A 25035-nucleotide genomic window follows, 5' to 3' on the forward strand; every position below is an offset into this window, starting at 1 on the left:
GCTTTTTTGACTTCACCTGAAGCATAATAGATTTTGCTCCAGCCTTTTACCTTTACTCTATATGTATCTCCCTGCTTTAAATGTGTTTCTTGTAAACAACATATTGTAGGGTTCTGACTTTTGATCCAGTCTGCTATCTGCCTCCTCTTTATGGGGGAGTTCATCCCATTCACATTTACGGTTAAAATTACTAAATCTGTATTTCCTGCCATCCTAATAACCCCAGATTATGCTTTACTTATTCTTGAAAGGCAAGCAATTTAATAAAGATTGTACATGAGCAGTCTTGTAAAACACATTTCTATACTAGGTATGCTGTGATAGATAACACACACACACACACACACACATACACACATACACATACACAACACAATAAAAAGCAAACTAAAATAGTATGTTCCAATCTGCATTCAGAGAATTCTATCAGTTCTTTCTCTGGAGGTGGCTGGCATTGTTTATCACATTCTTTCAAAATTGTGTTTGATCATTGCCATTATTTATAGTTGTTCATTGAATAGTTCATTTGAAATTGTTCATCATACAATATTGCTTTTACTGTGCATAATATTCTTGTGGTTCTACTCACTTCATTTTACATCAATTCATGTAGGTCTTCCCAGTTTTCCTGAAAGCATCCTTCTCATCATTTCTTAGAAAACAATAGTATTTCATCACAATCTTATACCACAATTTGTTCAGACATTTCCCAATTGATGGATATCCTCTAAATTTCCAGTTAATGTCCATCACAAAAAGAGCTTCTATAAATATTTTATGCAGATGGATTCTGTTCCTTCTACTGTCATTGAATGCAGACCTATTAGTATATTTGCTGGTTCAAAGATTTATAGATAATTTTATAGCCCTTTGGACATACTCCAAATGGCTCCCCAGAATGGTTGAATCAATTTACAACTCCTCTAACATTACATGTATGTCACAATTTTTGCATATTCCCCCAGCATTTGTCACATTCATGGTATGATATTGAGTATTAAAAGCAATTTAAGTAGAATTGTCATTTTTATTTTATTGCCTCAGCCTACCCATTAGAAATGTTTTTCTCATTCTTTAGATCTGACTTTACTTTTTCTTGAAAAATATTTCATAATTTTGTTCATATGATTGTTGAGTTTGTCTTATCAGGTGAAGTACCAACTATTTATAGTATCTATAATTATTTAAAATAGCTTTTCCCTTCCTATTTCTTCCTGCTGGACTTTGTAATACAATGAGATGATTTATGTGTGTTTATTTTATATCTTGTAACTTTACTTAAGTTGTTAATTATTTCAATTAGATTTTAGCTGGTTCTCTAGTTTTGTTTAAGTATATCATCATAATATTTGCAAATATGATTCTTTTGTTTCCTCATTGTCTATTTTAATTCTTTTAATGTCCTTTGATTCTTATTACCGTGACTAATATTTTTGGTACAATATTGAATAAAAGTTATAATATTGGGCATTCTTGTTTCACCCCAATTTTATTGGAATAGCTTCTAGCTTATTTCTATTATGGAACATGTTTGATGATAGTGTTAGATAATGCTTATCATTTTAAAGAATGCTCAATTTATTCCTGTATTCTCTTGTATTTTAATAGGAATGGGCGCTATATTTTGTCTAAAACTTTTTCCAAAATTGTTGATGTAATAAAATTTTTGATAGTTTTTGTTGTGGGTTTTTTGATTGTTAATGATAATGGTAAATTATCCTGATAATTTTCCTAATATTGAACAAGTCTTATATTAGTGGTATAAAGCCCATTTCTTCATATTGTGAAGGTATTGTAATTACATTACTTTGCTATAATCACTTTGCTGCTTGTTTTTTGTTTCACATTTTGTTAAAATTAATATACCTTAGGAAAATTGTTCTATAATTTTCCCCTCTCTTAGTATCAGCACCATATTAATGTCATAAAAGGAACTTAGTAGGAATCCTTCTTTGTCCACTTTCCCCCAATAATTAGTATGAGAATTACTTGCTCTTTAAATGTTTGGTAGAATTCACTTTTGAATACTTTTGGTTCTGTTGAATTTTTTTTAAGTGAGTTCATTGATGGTTTGTTCAATTCCTTTTTCTAAGATACAGTAATTTGTGTATTATATTTTCTCATTTATTGATCTGAGCAATTTATATTTTAGTAAATATTAATCCATTTACTTGGATTTAAAAATTTATGGACATGTAATCGAGCAAAATATTTTCTAATATTTGCTATGCTTTCCTCTTCATCAGTGATAGATTTAACCTTATTAATTTAGATACTGACAATTTTTTTAAATTTTTTACCTAAAATTAGCCAATTATTTGTATATATCATTGTTTTGTTTTTTTCATAAAATTAGTCTTTATTTTTAGTTATTAGTTCAATAGTTTGCTTTTAATATTATTTGCCTCTTTTAAGACTTTTTTCAAATATATCTAAACTGACATTTAGTTGAAAATGGTTATTTATTGTCATTGTCATTGTTGCATGACCAATTTTTGTTGGTCCCAATTTTAGTTTTTAAGAAATTCTTTTATTCAGTGAGTTTTGTACCTGCTTTTTTCCTCCCCCCTTTGCTTTTTGAGGAAGCTATGTGTGTGTGTGTGTGTGTATGTGTGTGTGTGTGACACATCATTTGGCAATTTCTATTTTTTAAGATGTAATTTTTTTCAGCTTTTTTTGTGCCTCCTTTACCAAACTTTTGACTTTTTTCAAGATTTTATTGCAATAATTTTTCTTTTATCTCATTTAATTTTTAAAATACTTTTTGAGTTTACCACAAGTTCTTTTTGGGCCTGTAACCAATTTACTTTTTTATTCTTGCCTTTTCATTTAGCTGTTTTTTAAAAAACTTTTTGACATCTCCTGTGTATATGTCTTGATATTTCTTGTCACCATAATGAAGAATCCAGGTTAGTTTTTTGGTATTTTTGCTTCTTTTCCCAGTTTGTTTCTTGACTTTTAGCTTTATGTTAAGTTAGATTCTGCTGCTGGGTTGAAGGGGGCACTCTCCTAAGCTTCACACTTTTCATGCTGCTATTGTCAGAGCTAGTTCCAAACTATTGTAAGTTTGGGGCTCTTCTGAAGTAAATATTTCTAAAGTCTTTCTACAGGACAGGTATGGTCACTGTGCTTCTGGCCCATGCTTTTGTCTTTGAGTAACCATAAACACCATTTTTTTTGTTATTGAAATTGTAACCAGTATCTCTGCTCTCCTTAGGACATAGGCACTAGTTTGGTAGGACTCCTTTCCCTGCAACTGAAATTCAGAACCACATTTTGGCAATGTAACAGAATCTTGCAATCTGTGCCAGCAAAGGATCCCCTATAATATCCTTCTGATCAGGTGTCCAACCCCTTAACTATCTGTGGGCTATAAGCTTTAGAAATCACTTTCTAAACACAGATACTGCTAGGGCCTGCTGCTGGATTGCCTGTATTCCGTGTTATACTGTGCTCTGCTCTTACTTTAGTGAGACCGATGTTTCCTTCAGTTCCTCTAAATTTCTGAAAAATGGTTTGACCTGGACCTGAACCGGACTATTTTGTTCTACTTCAGAATTCATTTTGAGACATTATTTTAAAGTTGTTTGGAAGGGAATTTGGAAGAACTCAGGTGAGTGCCAAACTTTACTCTGCTTTCTTGACCAATACACTGTATGATTAATTAACTTTAGGCTACTACTGTTTGTTTGTACCTAATAGTGCATCTTCCTCCCTGTGCTTTTTTGCTGGGTGTCTCCCATGTCTAGAAGTTCTTCCTCCTCAACTTCCACTCTTCATTTTCCTAAAAATCAAATTCTTTCATCTGCAGGAGACATTATATATCCTGAAAAGCCACAATTGTCTTCATTTCTGAGATAATCATCTACGATAATATATCTATAATGTATCTTTCCACCCTCTCCACAATAATGTAAATACTATGAGGACAAGAGTCTTTTTTTCCCCTCTTTCTTTGAATTCTCACACTTAGCATAGTACTTAGCAAATAATGTCACATTTCACTTTGGTATATTGTGAAGGGGAATATTAGTACAGATCACACTTTTGGTATAAATATGTCAAAATTATTTCAACATGCAGGGTACCTTTTTGCCTCTGTTAGCTCTTTCCCCCTTAATGTTACAGTGTTTGCATTAGAAATGATAGTGTGAAAAACATTAAACACAAAATATAATTAGTTTCAAGTATGAAATAGTTGAGACAAAAATGAACACTGAATGAAAAGGACCAATGGTACAATAGAAAAACTACTATATTCTTATTCGGTGGACCTGAATTCATTTGGATCCTTCTGCTCATACAAATTACTGCTATCACTTTGGACACATTATTTACCCTCTCTGCACTGCAGTTGCCTCATCTACAAAATGAGTTGGTTTATAGGATCTAAAATCCCTTGCACTTTAAAGATAAGATACTGTGAACTACAAACTGAATAAATCAGACCTGCATTCTGGCTGAGAATCTCCCTGGTGTAATAAACTTAAAATGGCATTAACTGCACCAGACACTATGTACCAATTAACTTGATGCTAAGGCACTGTACCTGACTAACTTCATACCTATTGACATATCTATTTTTTAAAAGGTCATTACATAGAACAATGATCATCCTTGTTTAGCATTGCCTTCCAAAAGCCATGAATTCAACAAATCTCCATTTGCTGATATTTCTTTCAAAGTCTACACCTGTTACCACTTTCTCCAAGTCATTAAAATCTGATACATTCCATATAACTCTATGTGAAACTAAAAAGTGCCATCCTTACAAATTTGCATTATCTCAATTATGAAATTTACATGTTTCATGGGCCTTTGTCCCAATGAGGCTCATATTAATCGCGCAAAGTAAAAATGTCTAATTAGAAGCAATTTGATAAACAGTCAGTTATCTGCATTAAACACATGTGTCATCATTCACTGTACAAGTAAACCCATTATTTCTAAGTGAAATCAGAGCCATTAGATCAGGAAAGCTTACTGAAATAGAACTTTACTAAGCAAAACTGAGGATTTCTATTTTGGAAGGAAACATATCATTTCAAAGTAAATGACATCGTAATAGACATAATTAGCACTATAAAGTGTTCAAGAGTCTTGAGAAAATTAATATGAGTATTGAATTTGAATGTGGCAGATTACTTCTTAGGTCATCTACATATTCCATTACAACTAGGTTTTAAGTATATTAGTGCTTTAAAGAGGCTTATGCAGAAAGAGATATTCTTTGAAGCAAGACAGTGGAAAATGAATTTAACTCTTCAAATTATCTGTCTGCTTTACAAATTAAGCTTTTTTTTTTTTCATTTTGATCATTGTGTCACAAAGCCAGGCATATAAACTTAGGAAAGTTTCTTCCTTGGATGTCACATGCCATGGTTCAAAAGAGCATACTTCTCATTTTAGTGGGTGTTAAAAATCACATTTTCATTGATTTTTTTTTATAATTTTACTTCACCTTTATTTTCAAATATACTTCTTCTCTGATCAGTAAGTTCTCTCTTATAATAAACTTTTCTTTTCTTTTTTTTTTACATGACCAAAACATTATTTTGCTGTACAAAAAGAATCAGACTCTGAATTATTGTACAATTAGCTTGTGAAGGAAATCAAAAATGCATGTGTGCATAAATATAGGAATTGGGGATTTAATTAATGGTTTTAGTCATCTCCCGGTTTTTTTCTGGGCATCAAGCTCGTTCATTACTGTCATTAGAAATGATTTGGTTGATCTCTTGCTGGGATGGCCTGATATCAGAACTGGTCATCATCTAGATTTTGTTGAAGTATATAATGATCCCCTGGGTTTATTTCACTCAGCATTAGTTCTGTAACTCTCCAGGCCTTCAAAATCATCCTGTTGGTCATTTCTTACAGAACAGTAATATTCCATAATTTTATAACCTTTATTCAGCCATTCTCCAACTATGGACATCCATTCGTTTCCAGTTTCTAGCCACAAAAGGGCGAAAACATTGTACATACAGGTCCCTTTCCCTTCTTTATAATCTCTTTGGGATATAATCCCAGTAGTAACCTGCTGGATCAAAGGGGTATGCACAGTTTGATAACTTTTTGAGCATAGTTCCAAACTACCTTCCAAAATGGTTGGACCTTCACAACTCCACCAACAATCATCAATGTCCCAGTTTTCCCATCCCTCAACAATCATCATTATTTTCCGTCTCTTAGAATCCGGTGTGTATGGTATCTTAGAGTTGTCTTAATTTGCATTTCTCTGATTAAAATTGACTTGGAGCATCTTTTATTTAAAATAGTTTCTTCTTCATCTGAGAATTGCTTTCATATCCTTTGACCATTTTTCAATTAGAAATCGATTTTTATAAATTAGGTTAATTCTCTATATATTTTAAATGTCTTTATCAGAACCTTTGACTGTAAAAATATTTTCAGTTTTTTTTTCCCTAATCTTGTCTGCATTGTTTTTGTTTGTACAAAACATTTCAGTTTTATAATCGAAATTTTCTATTTTGGATCTAATGATTCTGTTCTTTTGGTCATAAAGACCCTTTCCCTTAAAGTCAGGGAGGTAAACTATCCTATGTTTCCCTCTAATTTATTAATTTTCATTCTTTATCCTGGTCTGAACCCATTTTGACCCCTTATCTTGGTGTACAGCTTAAGTATGGATCAATCCTAGTTTCTGCCATATTGGTTTCAATTTTCCAGCAATTTTTATCAAACGTGTTCTTATCCCAAAAGCTGGGATCTTTGGGTTTTCAAAGACTAGTTGCTATATTTGTTGACTGTTTTGTCCCTTGAACCTAATCATTCCACTATCAATAATCTATTCCTTAGCCAATCCAAATAGTTTTGGTAATGCTGCTCTATAATAAATTTTAGATCTGGTACAGCTAAGCCACCATCATTGATTTTTTTTTTTCATTAATTCCCTGAAATTTTGACCTTTTTTTTTCCATATGAACTTTGTTGTTATTTTTTCGGTATTAAAATAGTTTTTGGGGTCTAATTGGTATAGCACTAAATAAATAGATTAGTTTATTAATATTGTCATCTTTATTATATTTCTCCCTATAAAGAGCATTTAATATTTTTTTGTTAGATCAGACTTAATTTGTGGAAAAGTGGTCTGTAATTTTCTCATAAAGTTTTGATTTTCCCTTGCAGATAGATTCCTAAATATTTTATTTATCAGTAGTTCTAAATGAATTTCTCTGTTAACTCTGACTTTGGATTTGTTAGTGATATATAAGAAGTGATGACTTATGTGGGTTTATTTTTAAACCACAACTTTGCTAAAGGGGATTATTTCTAATAACTTTTTGGCAGAATCTCGGGGTTCTCTAAGATACCATCATGTCATCGGCAAGATGATAATTTGGCTTCCTCATTGCCTTTCTTATTCCTTTAATTTTTTCTCAGCTCTTTTGCTATATGCTTTCTAATACAAATTAAATGTAACGGGTGATGTGGGCACCTTGTTTCCTCCGATCTTTTGGGAATTTAGTTTGTCTCCATTACATATGATTTACGCGGTTTAAATAATTGCTGATTATTTTAAGGAAAGTCCATTTTATTCCTTACCTTAAGTGTTTTTTAAGGAATGGTTTGGATTTTATCAAATGCTTTTCTCTCATTGGATGATTATGGTTTTTTAATTTGGTTATTAACGGCCAATTATATTGATAGTTTTCCTAATATTGAACCGCCCTGCATTCCGGTATAAATCCTACTTGATCATAAATTTATTATCTTAGATATTTTCTGTAGTCTTTTTGCTAATATCTTATTTGATTTGACAATATTCATTAGGAATTGGTCTATAATTTTCTTTCTCTGTTTTTCACCTGGTTTATATCAGTACGTCTGTGTCATAGAAGGAATTTGGTGGACTCCTTCATTCCTATTTTATCAAATAATTTATATAGCATTGGGGAATTTTCTTTAAATGTTTGGAAAATTCAATTAAATCCATCTGGTCCTGGGGTTTTCCTTAGGGGTTGTTTAATTGCCTTTCTATTTCTTTTTCAAATGGGACTATTCAAAAATTTACTTCCTCCCTTTAGTCTCGGAAGTCTATATTTTTGGAGGTAGTCATCCATTTCCTTAGGTTATCAAATTTATTGGCAAAAGTTGAGCAAAATAATCCTTATTTTTCTCTAATTTCCTCTTCCTTGGTGGAAAGCTCCTTCTCATTTTAAGACTACTAATTTCATTTTCCTCCCTCCTTTTTCTAATCAGATTTACCAAAGGCTTATCTATTTTATTGGCTTTTCATAGAACCAATCTTGTTTATTAATTAGTTCAATGATTTTTCTTTCAATTTTTAATTTTCCTTTTAATTTTAGAATTTCCAATTTAGTATTTGATTGGGGGGGTTTTAATTTGGTCTTTTTTTTTTTTTTTAGTTGAAGCCCAATTCATTATTCTTTTCTTTCTCTGTTTTATTGTAAGCCTCTAAGGATATAAAATTCCCTCTTATTACCTTTGGCTGCATCCCACAAATTTTGGTATGATGTCTCATCATTGTCATTATCTTAGTGAAATTATTAATTGTATTATAATTTGCTGCTTCACCCAATCATTCTTTAAGATGAGTTGTTTAGTTTCCCAATTACTTTTGGTCTATTTCTCCCTAATTTTTTTTTGAATGTAGTTTTTTTGCATCATGATCTGAAAAGAAAGCATTTACTATTTCTGCCTTGATTTAATTTAGGTCTTTATGTCCTAATTAGTCAATTTTTTGAATAGGTTCCATGAACTGCCGAGAAGAAAGTATATTCCCTTTATCTCCATTCAATTTTCTCCAAAGATCCAACATACCTAATTTTTCTAATATTCTATTTACTTTTTAATTTCTTTCTTATTTGTTTTGTGGTTTGATTTGTCTAATTTGAAATGAAGGTTGGATCTCCTACTATTACAGTTTTGTTGTCTTTTCTTCTTGCAACTCTTTTTAACTTCTCCTTTAGGAAGTTGAGTGCCATACCACTTGGTGCATATATGTTTAAATTGATATTGCTTCGTTGTTTATTCCTTTAAGGATGTAGTTTCCTTCCTTATCTCTTTTTAATTAGGTCAATTTTACTTTTGCTTGATCTGAATGGATGGCTACCCCTTTTTGACTCACCTGAAGCATAATAGTTTGTCCAGCCTTTTTCCCTTTTCTCTATTGTTCCCCCTCTTTAAATGTGTTTCTTGTAAAAACATATTGTGGGTTCTGACTTTGATCCATCTGCATCTGCCTCCCTTTTATTGGGAGTTCATCCCATTCACATTTACGGTTAAATTACTAAATCTGTATTTTGCCATCCTAATAACCCCAGTTGTGCTTTACTTTTCTTGCCTCCCCAACCCCTCTTTCCCCCTTTTAAACTTATGTACCCCTCTTTTCGATCTTATCCCTTTATAATCCCTCCCTCCCCCTTTAATCTTTCCCCCCTTCCCTTATTCTCTTTTTTTCCTTTTTCCTTTTCCTCTCCCCCCGTTTTAATGAGGCGAGAGAGAATTTTTCTAAAACAAATTCAATTTTTTTCTTTGAAACTCTGATGAGGGAGTAAATTCACAATTTCCTCCCCCTCTAAATTCCCTCAGATATGATAAGTTTCCTTACCCTTTTGGGATGTGGTTTTCCCTTTTTTATCCCTCCTTCCACCTTATTCTGCCACTCCTTTTCCATCTCCCTTTTTATGTTATATCAATTAAATCAAATTATACATGTATTCTTTTGTATATCCACAACAGAAATACAACTCAAAATTTTTAATTTTCTACTCTTGGTTCTTGGTTGGAGATCAAATTTTTTTGTTTGTTCTGGTTTTTTCTTCAGAAACAAATGGAATTATTTGTTTCATTAAATGTCCATCTTCTTCCCTGGAAGAAAATGTAGCTTTGGGTAGTTTATTCTTGGCTGCATCCGCTTGTGCCTTTCAATATCATATTCAGGCCTTCTTTCCTTTAATGTAGACCAGCCGATCTTGGGTGATCCTTATTGTGGCACCTCATTTAAATGGTTTTTTGGCGTTGTAAAATTTTTTTCTTTAATCTGATAGTTTTGAAATTTTGCCCAATTTCCCTTTGGGGTTTTATTTTAGGGTTTCTTTCAGAATGTTCGATGAATTCTTTAATGCCTATTTTACCTTCTGATTCTATTATCTGGCATTCTCTTTGATGATTTCTTTAAAATAGTATCTAGGCTCTTTTTTTCATCATAGTTTCCAAAGTCAATAATCCTCAGATTATCTCTCCTAATCTATTTTCCCAAGTCTGTCGTTTTTGAATAGATAATTCATGGTTTTCCAGTTTGTCATTTTTTTTGTTTTTGCTTGACTGATTCTTGCTGTCTCAATGCATCATTAGTTTCAATTTGTTCAGTTCAATTTTTTAAAAATTATTTTTTCATTAGCTTTTTTTTCTTCTTTCTGTATATGTCCCATTGAGTTTTGAATGTATTGTTTTGGTCTGTGGAATTTTTTTCCATTTCACTAATTTTTTTTTTAGTGAATTATTTTCTTTTTCAATTCCAGATCCTACTTTCTTTGTGTTCTTTGCTTTTCAATTTACGGATCCTCTTTCTAGAACTTTATTTTTCCAATTCACAATTTTACTTTCCTGTGATTTTTTTTATTTTTTCCAATTCACCAATTTGCCTTCCTGGGAATTTTTTCCCTTTCCAATTGTATTTCAGGAAGTTGTTTTGCCTCTTTAAGGCTTCTCTTTCCTTTCCCATTTATCTTCTAACTCTCTTTTGAGACTTTTATGGTCTCTTCTATGAGGCATCATGTAAGGAGGACGTCTGATGCATTTTTTGCTGTTTGAGGTCTCTTCAGGTTTCTGACCTGCTCTTTTTCTGCATAGAAGCTGTAGATCCCCTTTTTTCATCTTTTTATTCATGTTTTAAAGCCTTTGGGGTGGGTCTCCCTACAAGGGGTTCCAGCTTCCTCTGCAGAGCAGGGAAAAGATTTAAACCGATTTCCTGCTCCCGAGGTATGGGGTGCTCTGGGTGAGGTTTTCCCTTCCCCAACAGGAGGTGGATTCAGCACTGGTGGAGCTTCAAACTGCAGTAGGGCTGAGTGGATTATCATTGCCCTGGACTAGAGACTAAGGGGTGAAAGTGTACTGCCCCAGGCTGGAGCCTCTTGTGGGACTGTGAGTATTAGCAGCTGACCCAGGGCCAGGCCCGGAACCTGCCCCAGTGTCCGCCCAATGCAAACGGCCCTGGAAAAGCTCTATGGCCCCCCAAAAGCTCCCCACTGGCAGATTGGAGGCACCCGGTGCCCTCCTGCCGTGTGGATCACAACTGCCCCAAGGAAAAGCCCTGTAGTGCCGGGTTGGGGCTGCGGCTTTCGAGATCTGTGCCTTCACCCCCGGTTTGAGACTCTCCTCGGAACCTAATTTCTTCCCCTCTCCCATCTCCCCTGGGAACCAACCTTTTTTGGCGAGACTGCAGATTTTCTTCGGCCGGTGAGTTGTTCTACTTCTTATCTTTACGAATTGTAGCAGTCAAGACTATTTTTGAGGCTCGATATAATATTGATAAAGAGGGTAAGAGAAGAGCTTAGAAAGTCGCGTGTGTCTTCTCCGCCATCTTGGCTCCGCCCCTATAATAAACTTTTCAAAAAAGAAAAATGGCAAGGGGAAGGGAAAGCAGTTCAGCAAAACAAACCTGTCAATATATGCAAGGTTTTATCCTTCTCTCAAGACAGAGGCAGTTTAGTGTTTTATATCAAGGTGTGCATGTAGACTTATTTTATTAATGAGATAGTTCTTTAGGTTCTTACTCAAAATATGTTTATTTAGAAATAGAGATAGATAGACTTGCTCATCAGTAGAGGGACCCCCTTGAGTGATGGGGAAGGATTGATAGAAGGGGATTAATATTTATAAAGCACCTAATGTGTGCCAAGCAACATAGTAAGTGCTTTCTCTCACAATTTTCTCCCCCACAAATTTGATCTCTTTTATGCTCACTGCAGCCATGAAACATAGGTCATATCCTTACACTTAAAGTTGAGAAAACTAAGGGAAACAGAATTTTCTTAGCTATCAAATAGCTAGTAAATATTTGAGGCTAAATTTGAAATCAGGTTTACCTGAATCCAGGTGTGTAACTCTATTCAGTGTCCCACTTAGCAAAAAAAGAAACTCTTTATAGCAAAGAAGGCTAGAAATTTAGAATTTCCAAGGGTTACCAAAAAAACTCTAAGGTTAAAAGACATTGCATGGGGTCACACAGTCAAAATTGTGTTAGTTACAGGGCTCTGGTTTCCTTGATTTAAGATCCATACTATCTCATCTTAGAAATAACTCTCACTTGAAATAACTATCATGTTGATTATGGTATAAACTATTTTGATTATTGGCTTTTTTTAAAATAACTTCATTATTGTTTATATCACTTTGGCTGACTCCTAAAATGTTATTAAAAATATATTTCCCTTAATTGAATGGATGCCCATCAGTTGGAGAATGGCTGAATAAATTGTGGTATATGAATATTATGGAATATTATTGTTCTGTAAGAAATGACCAACAGGATGATTTCAGAAAGGCCTGGAGAGACTTACACGAACTGATGCTGAGTGAAATGAGCAGGACCAGATCATTATATACTTCAACAACAATACTATATGATGACCAGTTCTGATGGACCTGGCCATCCTCAGCAACAAGATCAACCAAATCATTTCCAATGGAGCAGTAATGAACTGAACCAGCTACGCCCAGAGAAAGAACTCTGGGAGATGACTAAAAACCATTACATTGAATCCCCAATCCCTATATTTATGCCCACCTGCATTTTTGATTTCCTTCACAAGCTAATTGTACAATATTTCAGAGTCTGATTCTTTTTGTACAGCAAAATAACGTTTTGGTCATGTATACTTATTGTGTATCTAATTTATATTTTAATGTATTTAACATCTACTGGTCATCCTGCCATCTGGGGGAGGGGGTGTGGGGGGTAAGAGGTGAAAAATTGGAACAAAAGGTTTGGCAATTGTTAATGCTGTAAAGTTACCCATGCATATAACCTGTAAATAAAAGGCTATTAAATTAAAAAAATTATATTTCCCTTGCACTTCCATGAAGGAGTTCAACTTTAGTACCTCATTAATACAGGGGAATGACATCATCCATTAGAGAGATAAGCAACAGTAGAAATTGTTTAGGCCTTCGATTCCATTGTGTAATCATATAAATTTGCCATTCAACTGAGCTGATTGAATTCTTGTATGTATATGAACACAATTATAAATGGAATGTAAAAACCACAGATTGAAAACTGAAAAATTCAGCCAAAGCAGTTATTTATTCATATTTAGCTTTATTCAACTAATGGAGAAAATGTAGAATTATATCTATTTTGTCACTGGATACAACTGTAAACCTGTAAGATAGAATGAACTGATAAGTTTTGATTCTCTTATAATTCATCTATTTTACATATATATAGATAACTAATATCTATATTTAAATAAAATCAATATGGAATAGGAATTCATAAAAATGAATTTCTATTTAATTAAAACAAATCTCTGTTATTTTTTAAAAATTATACTTGTGTTGATTGTCATTCTTTTTATATAATACTATTTTTGGGGAAAAGAAATTGTAAAAAAATTATTTAGTCCTTTTTTTTATTCAAAAAAGATTTTGCTAATACCTCTTTATATTATTGTTTCCTCCTAAGTTTAGCTTCAATTTATTCTGGGCATATCTTTTGTTTGTGCCTATTTTTTCATATTTATGTTGCATATTTCATAACAGTGCAGTACATAGCACATAGTAAGTACTTAAATTCTTATTGGCTTAATTATTTTATGATGACTGATAAAATTATTGTTATTATTATGGAAATCAATGTTTGTATTAAATTGGGATTAAAATAGGACCAAAAAGAAATAGTTGAAAAAAGTGGCTAAACCAAGTAAATTCATGCTGAAAGCAACATTGAAATTATTGGGGATTATTTTATAAGATATGTCAGGGTAAGTAAGATACCAAAAGAACTTAGATTTGTCTCAGATGATATTACAAACCCCAAAAGACAATAAAGAGAACATTAATAATTAGTGACCCATATACCAACTTTCTCATTTTTATTAAATGTTTATGAGAATGTTCTACATATTTGATAAACGTTTTCTTAATGAAAATATGAGAATGGAACAGATACAGTTTTTTCAAATGATTCTTCTCCATAGCAAAATGCATTTTTACAGTAGAGTAAAATGATTCAGCTTGCCTTCTAGTACACATTTGTATTCTACATAGTTGAAACTGGTGGTCCAATAATATTTGGAGAAGTGTGATATAATTTTAAAAAATTAATGTAAAATTCTGGGAAGTAGTTTGAAACTTTTAATAGCCAAAGAAAAAAATAAAAGCATAAATATTTGAATACTGGACCCCAAAGACACAGAATCCATTTATTTCTTTTATACTATATTCAGTCTTTGTTTACTGGATCTCCTTGGTAAAAGGGAACTGAAGAAAAAAAAATTCAATAAACTCAGAAGAAATTAAGTCTAAGGAAACCAGAACCAGTTCCTGAAAAACAAAAGAACTCTTTATTTGGGGGCTTCAAGGGAAGGGTGTCCAGACAGGTGATTTGACATTACTGGGAAACTTCCAGGGAATAAACTTGTTTCCTATCAGTGAAAAGAATCAAGTCTAAAGTAAGTGGTAGCTTCAGAAATTTCTTTGGGAAAATGAGAGATTAAATGACTTAACCAGGTTTACAGAGGCAATTATGAGTCAAACAAGGGTATGTGTGGTTGAGAGATAGAGAAGGAAATTGGGAGAAATTCAGCCTTACTGTCCCACTCCTGTGGAAGTCTTGGGAAACTCATCTTTCTGTATCCAATCAGAAAGCCAAGTTATGATATGAAATTGACAATGTTCAATTTCCCTTATAATTTACCTATGGTGTATGCCATCTTTGTGGAATCATTACTGGGTTAGCCCATCACAATGCTCTGATTTGTAGTGTGTCCTCCCACCATTCTTCATGATGTCTTTCTCCTTGCTATAGTTAATATACTTTTTTGGGATGCTAAACTCCTATATGTATTTTGCCTGCCAGTTAATGGCAGTGTGTGGGATAATGATCACCAGAATCACAAGTTTTTAGTCTGATTTGGAGATCAGAAAAAGTCTTTATTCTTTCTCATGAGAAATGACATAGTCCTTCTCACTCAAACAATGGTACCCAAGTATTCAAACAGGGACTTCAGTACTCAGACGCTCCAGACCTGTTTTGTCCTGATCCTAACCCCACTCCTAACCCTCTGTCTTGCCTCACCATTTGCTGGTGAAGTAAGCCCTCTTCTTGCTAGTACTGATTGTGCAAAATGGTATCAATCCTTCATTACCATAATTATTCATAGCTAATCTATTAACCTATCAGAATACCATATTTTATAAAATCTCATTTTGCATTTTCTTTAATCAAATTTGGAAGCATCCAATCAAAAGAGACTGGTATGGTTCCCCTTTTATATTACTTAATTTGGAGGAAATTATGGGTTGTTCAGGAAACAAAAGCTGAGTCTTTTTGTAGAGAGAAGAGTGCAGTAATGAGAAAACTTTACTGAAGGTCATTTCTCACAACATAATACCACAATGTGGTATATTCCCTTTATCTTGGTTAATTGTGAATTCTTTGGGGAACTTGACTTTTCCATTGTTAATTTTTAAAACCCCCTTTCTAGCTAACGTATGCTCTCCCATATGTATTTACCATATCTGGTACCTGTTTTACCTCTTTTTTTTTTTTCTGTAATCTCTTCTCATAAATAAATGCACTTTTCAGCAAAGAGAAAGCCATTTTGATTTCTTCATGTGAATTGTTACCAAATTCCATCATTTGGTACCTGAACTCAACCTTATCACTTGGTACTCATTATACACACACACACACACACACACACACACTCTCTCTCTCTCTCTCTCTCTCCCTCTCTTTCCCTCTCTTTCTCCCTCTCTCTCTCCCTCCTGTAGCCTCTTTGGAAGGAGAAACGAGGGGCATTCGATGGCATAGTGGATAGAACACCTGCTCTGAAGTCAGGAGAACTCAAATTCAAATCTGGCCTCAGACACTTAATACTTCCCAGCTGTGTGACTCTGGGCAAATCACTTAACCTCAATTACCTCAGGAAAAAAAAGAAAAAAGAGAAAGAAAAGAAAAAAATTAAGTTAAAAGTGTATAACAGAGAACAAAAGAATATCCTATAAGGAGAAAAGAAAAAATAGACATTCATAGACAAAAAATAGACATATATAATCTATTCTATTAATATAATTTATTGTTACATATTTTGAATTGATGTTCTGTTAGGCACACTACAGTATTTTGGGGGAGGTTTTCTTTTCCATTTTCATTTCCTGACTTTTCTTCTATTTTTTTGTATTTTTTTTAAATTTAGTTTCAAACAAGTAAGTATATTTTAAAAAAAAATCATTGAACAATGAAATATATAATGTTTCAGACAAAGATCCATTCTAGAACAAATCATGAACATTGGGATGGGGTACAATTAGAATATATATTCAAAAAATTGTGCTAAATACAAAATTTTCTATTACATTGAAGTTGCCATAGATTCATAATTAGAAGGGTTCTTAGAGGACTTCTAATCTGATCTAATCTTTTTACAGTTGAGTTCATTTATGGCCAAGGAAAAAGAGATTTGTGCAAGTACATAGGTAGCAAGTGGAAGACTTGACATTCTAATTTAGCATCTCTCTGTTGCACATCCAGTGTCCTTTTTCTGAGTTAACATGGTTTGTTTTTGATGTTTTAGAAAATAAGAATTATTAATGAGATCAAAGCTAGAATCCTACCTTCTGAAAGTTTTTCCTTCACCACCATCTGGAACATAGTAAGCATATAAAGGCTTGTTGAATAATTGGCAAAGCAATTGTAAGCATATGGATCAAAGTCCCATTACCAAACCTTTTTGAGAACTTAAGAGGGAACAATTAGTGCCTCCTTATTGCTACCTCTGCTGCATTCTTCCTCCTCATTCCTAGATTTTTTATTGAAATGTATGTCCCCTCTCCCAATTAAGGGGGATAATCCCTATGTTCAGGCTTGAACAACTTGAGGTTACTAGATAAATGGTTTTTTTGTAGCACAACATATCTGTGCCCAGTTAACTCAAGTAAACAACATAAGTTGTAGAAGATTGGTATTTATATGAAACAGTGTCCCTTCATGCTGTAATGTGTAAGTCATAAACAGAGATTCCAATATTACAAATCACTATTATTGGTTTTAAAGGAATATAGCAATAATGAAGACAAATCACCATTAAAGTCAGGGCAGGACAATAGCAGTGGGTGGTACCGTGGGTAGACCATTGAACCTAGAGTCTGAAAACCCTAAGTTCAAATCCAGCTTCAGACACTTAGTACTTCTGAGACTATGAGGATGTTACTTAAACTTTGCTGGACTCAGTTTCCTCTTCTTTAAAATGGTGAAAATGAAAATACTTCCTTCTAAGTTTTCCTGTAAGAATAATATGAGGCCATATTTTTAAAGCACTTTTCAAACTTGAAAGGCTATATATATTCTAGCTACTATTGATTCAGAGTATTCCAATTGCATACTCAGGACATTCAGGAGAAGATCTTCTTAAACTCTTCTAACTATGATTATAAAAGGTGAGAACTGGAAGGATCCTTTGAGATAATTTAGTCAAATCTTCTATTGTTTTATAATGGAGGAAAATAGAGCTCATATTGGAAAAATGATCTGCCCCAGGATATAAGATAAATATGTGAGAGCACCCAGACCAAAAAGTAGGTCATCTAATTCATTTATTCACAGTTTGTTCATCCATATATTTTCTGTTCCTTATTTTATTTCTCTCTATTACATAAAAAATCAACATTTTTAAAATTGAGTTTCAAATCCTCTCCATCCCTCTTCTTTCTACTCCAGGGGGACATAAGCAATTTAGTATTAATTATACATGTGCAGACATTTCCATATGAGAAATATTGCAAAAAATATTCATACACACACATACACACACACACAAAAGAAAAAATGAGGAGCATGCTTTGATCTGCATTCAGACTCCATCAGTTATTGTTGTGAAGGTAGATTATAACTTTCATCATAAGTTGTTCAGACTTGCAGTTGACCATTGTCTTGATCAAATAGCTGGGTCCTTGACAATTTCTCTTTGTATGATATTTCTGTTACTATTTACTATGTTAATTTGATTCTACTCACTTCAGTTTTCATCAGTTCAGATAAGTCTTCCCAAGTTTTTTCTGAAAGCATCCTGATTGTCACTTTTTATAATAAAATAATAATCTACATAATCATATACACATACACATATATATGTATATATGTATGTAGGTATATGCATTCACACTTCTTTTAAATGGCTTAATAATGATAAAGTTTTTAAGAATTATAGGTATCATCTTCCCATAAAGGTTTTTTAATAGTTTAATTTTATTGAATCTCTTATGATTCCTCTTTCATGTTTATCTTTCTATACTTTTCCTGAGTCTTATATTTGAAAGTCACATTTTCTGTTCAGTTCTGGTCTTTTCATCAGGAATATTTAAAAACTCTTCTTTCCTTCATGGAGAAGCTACAAAATCTTGTGTGATCCTAGGACTCCACAATATTTGAATTATTTCTTTCTAGCAATTTGCAATATTTCTCCTTGCCTTGGGAGTTCTGGAATTTGTCTATAACACATCTTAGAGTTCTAATTTTGAGGTCTATTTTAAGACATGATCAGTGTATTCTTTCCATTTTCATTTTAGTTCTAGTTTATTGATGAAGTATTCCTTGAAAATTTCCTGTAATGCAGTGTCTATTTTTTAATCTCTCCAATTTTCTTTTGTTAAGGCATTCAGATAGTTCAAGATTTTTTAAAAATGATCTCTTCTCAAATTATTTTCCAAGATATTTGTTTTTTTAATGAAATATTTCACATTTTCTTCATTTTTTTTCATTCTTTTGATTTTGTTTGCTTATTTTTTCATTTCTTACAGTGACACTAGCTTCCAAACCTGTAATTCTAATTTTTAAGGAATTACTTACTTTACTGAATTTTTGAACTTCTTTTTCCATTTGTCCAATTTTTTCTTAGGAATTCTCAGTGGATTTTTATTTCTATATTTATTATTTGGCTGATTTTTTTAGTTATTTTCTTCAGTTGCTTGTGTAAATTTTCCCCAAGCTATTTACTGGGGTTTTTAAAAATACTTTTTTTGCATCACTCTCACTTATTCTCTCAGTGTTTTCTTTTTTGCTCTTACTTGATTTTTAAAATTATTTTTATGCTCTTCAGGAATCCTTGTTGTACCTGTGCCCAATTTACATTTTTTTTTGAAACTTTGCTTGTACCTGTTTTTATTTGTTGTCTTCTGAGTTTATATCTTGATCTTTCCTGTCATCATATAGACAGATTTTTTTTTTTTGTTATTGTCTGTTCATTTTCCCAGTCTATTTCTTTACTTTTAACTTTCTTTTAAGTGGGACTCTGTCCTTGGGACAGAAATTTCACTGTCCCAAGCTTTAGATTTTTCATCCTACTCTTTTCAGAACAAGTTTTAGGTATTTGTAAATGTTTAGGATTTTTAAGATTGTATGATCTAATGAGAGGCATGACCACTGTATTCTTGACCTGTACTCTTGTCTATAAGTAACTATAAACATGTGGTTTTTTATCTTGAATCTATTTTTATCAGTGTTCCCACTCTCTTCAGGCCATAAGGAACTACTTTTGCTCCTTTTAGCCTGGGGACTGCATCTCAGAATCACATCTGAACAATGCAACATTATTCCCATATAGCCACAAATGCTGGCACTCATGGTTATCCTGTCCTGTGACCATGCAGTTGCAAGTTCTAGTGTTGCTTTTTTGACTTGGAATGGAAAGTCAGGTCCTTATTTTCCTGTGAGTGAACACAATTAGTCTTTTCCTTCTGAAACTATAAGTAGGTCCCTTATTCTTCTATGGCCAGAAGTGCTCATTTTTCTCTTAAATCTTTGGACTTTGACTCAAACTTTGTATGGGTGATGCAACAGGTACTGAACCCAGGATCACTACAAAGTTCCCCTGTAAATTACATGACCAGCTTCTAACCCTCTTATTGTCTGGGACTTAGAGATCCCAAAGCTGCTTCTGTCTGCTCCAAAGCCTGCTCCTGGAGTGCTTTGTTTCGGTGTGGCTACTGCTTGCTTGTGCTAGACCTTTCCTGCTGGTTTTCTATATTACCTTAGGTTTGAAATATGTTTCATCTCAAACTTGTATTGCTTCTGTAGTTCTGGAATTGGAAATGAGACATTATTTTTAAATTGTTTAGAAGGGAATTTGGGGAACTTTAGGTGAGTGTCTGCCTCTACTCAGTCATATTGGATTTCCCCTCGGTCATCTGATCTTTAAATTATAACTCCTTTTGTTATTCTTTAGTATTTTCATTTTAAAAAACTGATCTGGGTCCTTTATTTTCCCAAGTTATGATAAGAGGTAGAAAGATACTATCTTCTCCCAGATACATAACCGAGAGGATTGAAGAATAAATCTCCTCCAAGACTTTGCTAGGCTTGCTCTCATATAGGGATATTGGGCAAATTGCTCTGAAATTCATATATTGAAAAATAGAAATAACAGAAATACTTATAATTAGATTCTGTTTTCTGGTTCATCTATGGGTCATTAATGATGAAATGTATTATCAGATAACATACAGAAAATTCAGAAAATTGGATTTGTTGTTGGAAGATCTACATTTGTCTCAAAGTTTGTCATACTATTTGAAAATCCTTAGACATTACTTCCTCATTCTGTGTTTGTGATTTCTTATACATAATAAGAATAATTGTATTTTTTTGTATTTCATTAATGCTTTGGATTGTTTTACATGTATTCCTGATTTGATTCTTTAAGCAGACTTTGGAGATAAACATTGCAAATATTGGTATCCAGTTTTACAGATAAGGAAATGGAGTGAAGCCTTAAAGAGCCTAGGAGTTTCCTCTGGGTACAAGGATAGAAATTCTCAGAAGATGCATGTGAAATCAGGTCTTCCTGACACCTAATCTATGCTATTGACAAAATTGATAAAACTTGAGAATGAAGAAACTAGGAGAGGGTACCCTGCCTGATCAGTAAATTTATTATGCTATGATGAGGATAACAGTAACAACTTGTGTATTTGTAACACTTTTCACTTTTTTAAGTATTTTAGCACATATTATCAATTTTGAGCATCACCATATATTATTGAGGGAAATTGGGTCATTTTTGTTAGCTATGTTTGCATTTCCAAAATTTTCATAGATGAAACTTCTTGACACAGCTAATTCAAATATTGTTAGAACTACAAATCATTAGCATGTGATCCTTCTAATTCTCAAAAGCTAAGAGGAAGGAAGTAATTAAATGCAGATCTTTTCACAGAATGATTTTTTTTTAATTATTTTTAAACCCAGAAAGCATAAAAACATGGTAAGGCAATAAATGCTAGGATTTGGATGAGACTAGAAATTGTTGCAAACTATCTCAAGGGGAATCAAGAAATAGAGATTTTCTCTGCATTTATATCCTGCAGGAAGTTGATTTGTTTCTCGTCTCTCTTTTCCCTCCCAGCCCTTTTATATTTTCTTTTGTCTTTTTCTTTATTAAAGCATCTTATTTACAAAACACATGCATAGATAATTTTTGACATTCATCTTTTCAAAACCTTGTGTTCCAAATTTTTCCCTCCCTTCTACCTACCACCCCATAGATGGCAAGTAATGCATTATGTGATAAACATGTGCAATTCTTTCATACATATTTCCACATTATCATGCTGGACAAGAAAAAATCAGATCAAAAAGGGGAAAAAATGGAAAAGAAAACAAAATGCAAGCAACAACAAAAAAGTAAAAATACTACGTTACGATCCATACTCAGTCTCCACATTGCTCTCTCTGGGAATAGATGGTTGTATCCATCATAAGACCATTGGAACTGGCCTGAATCATTTCATTGTTGAAAAGAGCCACATGTATTAGAGTTGATCATCATGTAATCTTGCTGTTGCCAAGTGCAATAATCTCCTGCTTCTATTCACTTCACTCAGCATTAGTTCATGTAAGTCTCTCCAGGGCTCTCTGAAATCATCCTGCTGATTATTTTTGATAGAATAATAATGTTCCATTATAGTCATATACCAAAACTAAGTCAGCCTTGCCCAACTGATGGGCATCCACTCAGTTTCTAGTTCCTTGACACTACCAAAAAAAAAAAAAAAAAAAAAAAAAAGGCTGCCACAAACATTTTTGCACATGTGAATCCCTTTCCCTCCTTTCAGATCTTTTAAAGATAGAAGCCCAGTAGAAACACTGCTAGATCAAAGGGTATACACAGTTGATAGCCCTTTGGATATAGTTCAACTTGCTCTCCAGAGTGATTGAATCATTTCACAAATTCACCAACAATGTATTAGTGTCCCGGTTTTCCCATATCCCCTCCAAATTCCTCATTATCTTTTCCTGTCATCTTAGCCAATCTAAGAGATGTGTAGTAGAACCTCAAAGTTGTCTTAATTTGCATTTCTTGTATCAATGGTGATTTAGAACACCTTTTCATATGACTATAAATGGCTTTAATTTCTTTATCTAAAAATTGTCTGTTCATATCCTTTGACCACTTATCAATTGGAGAATAGCTTGAATTCTTACAAATTTGAGTCAATTTTTACATATTGGCATATGATCTGACATACTGTCCAGATTAATTTTCATCCCAACCCTTAACAATAAGTAAATAATACAACACAATAATTGCTGGAATGTGATAAGGGAAGAGGTATGTTTGCATATGGCGGAAGGACAAGTTGGGTAGCCCCAGATTTCTTGGTGAAAATATATCCATGTTGTTAAAGGTTCTGATAAAGGCCTCATTTCCAAAATATATAGAGAATTAACTCTAATTTATAAAAAATCAAGCCATTCTCCAATTGAAAAATGGTCAAAGGATATGAACAGACAATTCTCAGATGAAGAAATTGAAACTATTTCTAGTCATATGAAAAGATGCTCCAAGTCATTATTAATCAGAGAAATGCAAATTAAGACAACTCTAAGATACCACTACACACCTGTCAGATTGGCTAAGATGACAGGAAAAAATAATGATGATTGTTGGAGGGGATGTGGGAAAACTGGGACATTGATTCATTGTTGGTGGAGTTGTGAACGAATCCAACCATTTTGGAGAGTAGTTTGGAACTATGCTCAAAAAGTTATCAAACTGTGCATACCCTTTGAGCCAGCAGTGTTACTACTGGGATTATATCCCAAAGAGATTATAAAGAAGGGAAAGGGACCTGTATGTGCACGAATGTTTGTGGCAGCCCTTTTTGTAGTGGCTAGAAACTGGAAACTGAATGGATGTCCATCAGTTGGAGAATGGCTGAATAAATTGTGGTATATGAATATTATGGAATATTACTGTTCTGTAAGAAATGACCAACAGGATGATTTCAGAAAGGCCTGGAGAGACTTACACGAACTGATGCTGAGTGAAATGAGCAGGACCAGGAGATCATTATATACTTCAACAACAATACTATATGATGACCAGTTCTGATGGACCAGGCCATCCTCAGCAACGAGATCAACCAAATCATTTCTAATGGAGCAGTAATGAACTGAACTAGCTATACCCAGAAAAAGAACTCTGGGAGATGACTAAAAACCATTACATTGAATTCCCAATCCCTATATTTATGCACACCTGCATTTTTGATTTCCTTCACAAGCTAATTGTACAATAATTCAGAGTCTGATTCTTTTTGTACAGCAAAATAATGTTTTGGTCATGTATACTTATTGTGTATCTAAGTTATATTTTAATATATTTAACATCTACTGGTCATCCTGCCATTTAGGGGAGGGGGTGGGGTGGTAAGAGGTGAAAAATTGGAACAAGAGGTTTGGCAATTGTTAATGCTGTAAAGTTACCCATGTATATATCCTGTAAAATAAAGGCTATTAAATAAAAAAAAAAAAAAGAAAAAGAAAATATATCCATGTTCCTTACCTTCAGAGTCATGGAGGAATATAGCAGAGTGTTGAATCAAGAGAGATCTAATAGGAAGTCTTGGCTCCATATGAAGTGTCATTGTGACATAAGCAAATCTATCTGAATCTCATTTTCCTTATCTATAAAATGGGAATGATAATATTTTCACTACCATCATCATATGGTCATTATGAGAAAAGCACTTTCAAAGCTATAAGAAGCTAAATAAGCATGAGTTATAATCAGAAAATTAGCAAGGGAGAAATGTTTTCCTTGGAGTCATTTACATTTACTAAGTATAAACTTAGTTTTCTTTATGGTTACTTGAAAAAAGATCATAAGGAAAATTATTTCAGTAGCTGTAAGTTTTGATTCATGATTTAAATAACTTTCAAGGACTATTAGTAGTCGATAAAATTGCAGCAGAGAGATCAGATATTTTATTGACTTCATTCATCATACTATTAAATACATTTATCTGTCTGAAAACTCACTTAAATAGATCAGCAAAGTATTAAAATGCAGTATATACTCATGAAAAGCAATGAAGCATTAAAAAACAACTGTCAGTTAATCTAAATTGTCCAACATGAAATTTGGATCTGCCAATGGCTTTCTTTTCAATTGTATCCTGCCAATTTTTGCATGAATGTATTTTGTTATAAACAAACCTTTGAAAATTCAATGTGATCATTTTGTGAATAGATTTCTTCATGTTGAATAATATTCCTATACTCAACTGTCTGGTTATTCAGTGGCCAAATCAGGATTAACCGAGTTTCTTTTAAGCAGTCTAGCTTTCAAGAAGTTAATATTCTGTTATAAAATTTTTCAGTAGACATATTTACATTTGAATGAAATCTTTGCTTTTTTCACTCTCTAACTTTGTATTGAAAATACTCAACATTATTCTTTTAATTACCATTAATTATGTAAATTAAATCTTTCTCTTAAGAAACTAAGTTTTTATCTAAGTGGCATATTGAGTTTTTAA

The 25035-nt window shown here is 33.0% G+C and overlaps 1 long non-coding RNA gene across 1 annotated transcript; it reads right to left on the reverse strand.

The window, feature by feature from the left end:
* Positions 1-13284: 13284 nt before the first annotated feature.
* On the reverse strand, positions 13285-24180 carry LOC116419936. Its single transcript, XR_004230264.1, has 3 exons — positions 24060-24180; positions 16834-16861; positions 13285-13375 (listed from the first exon to the last, which is right to left on the reverse strand). It is a non-coding gene; the product is annotated as an uncharacterized LOC116419936 (long non-coding RNA).
* Positions 24181-25035: the final 855 nt, after the last annotated feature.

The sequence above is a fragment of the Sarcophilus harrisii genome, chromosome 6 (assembly GCF_902635505.1).
Source record: "Sarcophilus harrisii chromosome 6, mSarHar1.11, whole genome shotgun sequence".
Lineage (NCBI taxonomy): Eukaryota > Metazoa > Chordata > Mammalia > Dasyuromorphia > Dasyuridae > Sarcophilus > Sarcophilus harrisii.